Source organism: Mus pahari, chromosome 21, assembly GCF_900095145.1.
Source record: "Mus pahari chromosome 21, PAHARI_EIJ_v1.1, whole genome shotgun sequence".
Classification (NCBI taxonomy): domain Eukaryota; kingdom Metazoa; phylum Chordata; class Mammalia; order Rodentia; family Muridae; genus Mus; species Mus pahari.
The window spans coordinates 31,680,510-31,687,015 of NC_034610.1; positions in this window are offsets into that span (position 1 = coordinate 31,680,510).

The window sequence follows — 6,506 nt, forward strand, 5'->3', positions numbered from 1 at the left end:
TTAAGGGGTCCACCACTCACTGCAGCCCCAAAAAGACAGTTAAAAATCTCCCTAGAGGGGCTTCTATGCTAAAATAGAGAAACCCAGAAAACACTGACCTCCTGGGGGCAAGATCACTGCTCTTAGTGCCTGCTTTGGCAAGAAGCGTTTCAGTGGCTGCCTACATGCCTGTAATAGTCATGAGAAGAGAGGAAAGGCAGAGACATTGCCTATATTTTGTAATAATGGAGTCAGGGGGCTGTAGAGATGTCTGTACAAGCATGGAGACCTCAGTTTGTATCTCCAGAACCGCCTGGGGGGTGAGCATCCATCATCCCGAGAGCTGATGGGCAGAGACAGGCAGATTCTCAGAGTTCCCTGACCAGCCTGCCCACCTGAACAGTGAACTTCAGGTTCCGTAAGAGAACTCATCTTAGAAATTTTTTTTTTTAAAGTAGAGCATCATTGAGAAGATTCCTGACGCCAACCCCTGACCTCTGACCTCTCACAGGTATGCGTTCCCCCGCCACCCGACCCCCCAGAGCAAGTGTACTGTCCTAACACTCAGAGGCAGGAGGATCGTTCGATTCCAAGAGTTGGACACCAGCCTGGGTAACAGAGTGAGACCTCGTCTCTCATTGAGCTTGGAGTTTGCCATTTCAGATAAACCAGTCAATGCTCTTGGAGTTTGTTCTAAGCCACACAACCAGCAAGCAGCAGAACCAGGACTTCAGGCTTAGCTTCTGTTCTCAGTGCCGGACCTCCACTGTCGGGCATGGATGTGGAGATACTGAAGGGACCAGTCATTCGCCAGGTGCAGGGAGTGTGTGGAGAGATACTGCTGACTCTAGAGACAGAGCATTCTGTGCATTTTGTGGTTTGTCGGAGGAGGTAGCAACAACAACCAGAGTGGTATAGTTAAGCAACGAACAGCAATAAGACAGGTGACCTCTCTTTGTGTGGCTTCTGTTTCTCGACTTCCTTCAGAGCAGTGTTTCTCAACCTTCCTGCTTCTGTGGTCCTTTAATACAGTTCCTCATGTTGTGGTGACCCCCAACCATAAAATTAATTTTGTTGCTGTTTCATGACTGTAATTTTGCTAGTGTTATGAATCATAATGTAAATATCTATGTCCTGATGGTGGTAGGGGTCCCCTGTGAAAGGGTTGTTTGACCCCCCCCCCAAAAAAAAAAAGGTTGCAACCTATAGGTCGAGGGCCACTGCTTTAGGGATGTTCTTCTGAACCAGCTAACTTAGCAGCACCTCCATGACCAATCTGACTTTCTTGAGCTTGTGTCTCCTGCTAACCAGAAAGATCCTGTCACCCTCCTAAACTGTCAGCTGAGATGCTTTTATTTTGCATCCTTGCCTCCAACTCATTAACCCAGCTCTGAGGAATTCAGGCCCATCAAAGCAGCATTACCAATATCTACGCCAGTTTTCAAACCTAATTTTCTCGCTGTGGAGGGAAAACAATGCAGCTGTGGAATGTTTTTATTTTGTGGGCTCAGAATCTCTATAATTGCTTTTTGTGGTTGAAGATGTCTCCCTATTTTTCCAGCCAAACAGTAAACGCCTCCTTGGATTTCCTGGAGATGAAGATAAATAATAAGGATTCTTACAAATTGCATTATAATGGACTACGTTTTCAAGTTCATTGTAAACATTGTGGAATACCTCCCAAGTGAAATAAGACACAATTAGGGGAATGATCCCTAGGCCAAAGGTAATCTGTGTCCATGAACACAGAGCAGATGTGGATGAGATCAACTGGCCCGAGTCACCCCAGACATGTGTGCCCCAGCCAGTGTATGGAGCTCAGGGGACAACCTGTGAGAGTCCGTTCTCCCCTTTCACCAGGATCGAAGTCGTGTTATCAGGCTTGGGTTCAAAGTCAGACACCTACTGAGGCAAAGCATCTATTATAAGCCTCAGAATAGCCCATTTTCTGATGGGTCTGAAGAGACGCTATTAATTAAGCTAGCTTTGTTATACTTACCCTCAGGCCCTTTAGGCGACTGGATGTGGTAATTCATCTATCATTATGGACTGAACACACAGCAAAGGTACAGGTTTCTAAGGCATCTTGATTCCTGTCAAGAATGGGTCCCACCTGTCTTTTGATGAAGAAGACACTCACTTCTGTTGGCCTTGGAAAGTTGAATATATGAGACCTTTACCTCCAAAAGAAGCTATTGTCTTATACCACTATTGAGACTTTTTAGGTTACATCATTGCCATTCCAATCCAACTGGTCAACCCCAGGCATACTGGATCTAGAAATATAATTGTATTGCTCTTTTCTGTGTCCTGTGTCACTGAGAATCAGAAAACAGCATGCCCTTTATTGGACAGCCCACCCAACAAGGAGCCAGTAGTCAAGCTATTCAATGGATATTGTTCACACCCTCCTATGTGGGCATTAGAGATTTGAGAGCACAGAAACAGGCCCCCTCTGATATCAAAAGTCTTTTGACTCTGCCATAAGATGGTTCATAAAACTGGGGTGGCTGAGGAATGTATGTCACCCAAAACATTTCTTCCTGGGAGATGCACTGGATGGACGAGCTAAGGAGCTGTGAAAACCCATTCTGTAACTTGAGTAGTTACCTTCCCTATGCCTCAGAATGACTGTTTTTCTCTTCTAACAGAATCCAGGCCAGCCTGACTGGTACATTGCCCTGCTCAGTCAACAGGGAGTTTTCCAATATATGAACTGAGCTCAACTTCTTAGATTCCCTCTCGGGTCTGAGATCATGACTGCAACTACTTGACTGGGACACAGCTCTTAGTTCCCATGGAAGCCAGATGGATAATTTATCTCAATAAATATATTTTCCAGAGAGAGAGAGAGAGAGAGAGAGAGAGAGAGAGAGAGAGAAACAAATGCACTCTTTCCCACTTGCCTTTGATCTTTCTTGACAAAATGTTTGGGTCTAATTAGGGAGTAACTAGGAAAAAATGTGCTGTATAACTACAGGAATGAGACACGCTAACTTCCTGGCCACTGAGAGAAAGCAATAATCCTGATATATACCTCATGGCAGGGGAAGAAGAGCAAGAATCAGTACTATAGCCTGCCAAAGAAATCATATGGCCAAACTGGCATGGGCAGTACAGAATGCAGACCATCTGACCCCTTGCCGGTTTACTCATTCATATCCATAAACTATAAATAACAGACTCATGGAAACATGGTTGGTCTGATATCACAGGGAACAAACACAACAGCCTTTCCACCTGGACTGCAAGGTTGTTTCCTTCTGAATGATACAAATTTATGTTTATCTGTCTCTTGGACCTGTGAGATGTGCTCCCTTAGCAGAGTGAGGTATAACCATTTGACAATATTGCCTTACAGCTTAACCAAATCTATACTATGCTGACAAACACCAAGTTTTGCAACAAATCCCAAACTAGAGTGGCCTGTACTTTTTTATGATTATTATATTTATGTGAATGACTGACAGTCCCAGCGGAGGGGCATAATGATTGGTCACTTTTCTGATCCACATACGGCCATCTGAAATTAATGTCAGTGACCTCTGTGATAGCTAATCTTAGTTGTCACTTTGGCATAGCTAGGAAGAGGGAACCTCAACTGAGGAATGGCCTCCATCAGACTGATCTGTAGGCAAGTTGGTGGCATTTTCTTGATTAATGATTGGTGTGGGAGAGCCCAGTTCACTGTGGGCCGTGTGACTCCTGAGTAGGTGGTCTTGGTTGGTCCAATAAAGGCAGGTAAACATTAGCCTGGGTGCAAGCCAGTAAACAGCATCCCTCCAAGGTCTCTGCTTCAGTTTTTGCCTCCAGGTTCCTGCCTCAAACACCTACTCTAACTTCTTTTAATGCATTGTGACATAAAAGTATAAGCCAAAAAGAACCTTTTTTCTCCCAAGATGTTTCTGGTCATGGTGTTTATCACAGCAACAGAAAAAAAAAAAAATCAAACCATTGGATGGCTAAAGATCAGCAGATTAGTCTAAATTATAATGAATAATAGCGACCTTAGACTGTATCTTGTCCAAATGGGGAAAAGTATCCACTGTTGCTCCCTGGACTTTTTAAGAGTTGTTTGAGCACAGAAGTGGATGCTCACAGCCAGCTATTGGATGGAACACAGGGTCGCCAATGGAGGAGCTAGAGAAAGTACCCAAGGACNTTAAGGGGGCTGCAACACTGTAGGTGGAACAACAATATGAACTAACCAGTANCCCCTGAGTTTGTGTCTCTAGCTGCATATGTAGCAGAAGATGGCCTAATCAGCCATCATTGGGTAGAGAGGCCCCTTGGTCTTGCAAACTTTATATGACCCAGCACAAGGNAAGGCCTGGGCCAAGTAGTGGGAGTGGGTGGGTAGGGGAGCAGAGGTGGGGGGAGGGTATAGGAAACTTTCGGGATAGCATTTGAAATGTAAATAAAGAAAATAATAATAATTAAAAAATAAAGAAAAAAATACTTAGAATATACTAAAATCATATACACAAATAAAGCCAACTACAACTCTGTAGATACCTTTCCTTAACTCTCTATTAAAAAAAAAATCATCTTGCCAAAAAAAAAAAAAAAAAGATCTCAGAAGTTTGAAAGATCCCCATGTTCATCGATTAGCTGGATTAATATAGTCAAAATGGCCATCTTGCCAAAAAAAAAAAAAAAAAAAAGAGTTGTTTGAGTTGCCAAGAACCTGGGATGCACTTGTAGAAGACCTGAAGTAACAGAAGCCTGTGTCTGCAGAAATCTTAGTCCTACATCAGATGAGATGGAAGGGATAGAACCTGTCCCCACATCTCTCAACCCATCTAGTCAACAAGGCAAACGGAGTGACATTTCTGGGGCAAAATTTGACAAGCCAAGGGAATTGACTACTGGGACAACTAGTTGTGGGGATCTCTGAGATTCCTGAGGGTTCCCCAAATGCAAAGCGTTGCGGTGTTCTCTCTGCCAGGACCATCTCTCCAGGTGGTGCTTTCAAGGAGTGTCTCTGAGGCGAGAAACCTCTCTAGGAAGAAGAGTGGTCTTGCTTACTATTTACTACAAAGTGCTGTCCTCAGGTATGTTGAGAGAATATCTTATGCATTGTAATTAAAAATAAACCTATGGCCTATAGGAAAGGGTAGACTAGAAGGTGGGACATCCAGGAGGAGAAGGATTCTGGGACAGAGACAGGCGCAGGAGATCTGCCTGGGATGATGTGACAAGATGGATACGTGGTACCTGAACATAGGTAATCAGCCATATGGCCAAATGTATAGATTAAAATAAATTGGATAATTTCAATTGGATAAATTTTCTGATAAGAAAAAAAGGCTAGCTATATGGGTAAGGTATTTGTAAATATATTTTGAGTCCGAGTCTTATTTCTGGGAACATGGAGCTGCAAGAGGCAGACATAACTTCTACATAGGTGGACACAAACCTGGTACCCATGTAACAACCCTCTGGGTCGTCCACACCCAGAGCCGAGGTCAGGAGACCAACATGGTGTTTATGGCGATTTTTCTGCTGTGAGTAACTCAGACTTTATCTCTCAGCCTTCTTCCACTGTCCAAAGAGATGCAAGAGGCCAGCAGAAAGAGTAAAAACTTCAAAACAAGCACCGTTCTTGACAGGAGTTGGGGGGCTGTGGGAAAGGACCACTGTCCCATGTCCTCAACTTAGGAGACGTTTTTTGGGAAACTTTACAACTTTATCTGGCAATAAGCAGTTTGTTCTCATCCACACTGATGGCAGACTTGTCAAAGTGGTGGCAGACATGCCAGAACCAGGGCATGGAGTTCCCAGGATGGCTCTTCATCTTTGCTACATTCTTTGGATGACCTCACACATGAGAGAACTCGATGGCAGGTCATTGTTGTCAGCTTGATTGGATTTAACATAGACATGGGCATGCATCTAGATATGTCTATGATAGCATTTTCAGAAACGTTTAACTAAAGGGAGAAGACCCACCCTGACTATCATGCCACAGACCGGGCCTAGTCTGCTCCTCTCAATCCGTGGGAATCAGGGGTTCTGGCAGATGGGCATAGAGTTGGCGAGAATAGGGGTGACAAATAGATGCGACACAAGGGAGTATGGATCTAAATGTATTGTCCAAACGAATACCAGATGTTTTTCTACAGAAAAACAAAAAACCAGGCGAACACATCAGCCAAGTTACAGTGACACAAAACAAAAGGAATGCATACATCAAAAGATGGCGGGGACCAACAGGAGTTTACCACTTAAAATGGAGCCAGGTGAATGCTCTGATGCAATGCTAGTCTATTGTTAAACCCACCACCAGGGGTTCTTTAGTAAATACCTGATTATGCTATTCCTCTGGGCCTAGTGAAGAAACCTATACCAGGGGAATTCCCTTCCACAAACTCTTTCATGGATAACCCACCATTTTGCTAGGCCATTGCGTATTCCCTTGTTTGGGTGTGACTTAGCTACTGTCCTAAGTAATCACTATGCAGACCAGCCCTGAGCTTTTCTAGCTCTGTTCTTTGTAATGCCTAATTAGTTTCACGGTCTCTACT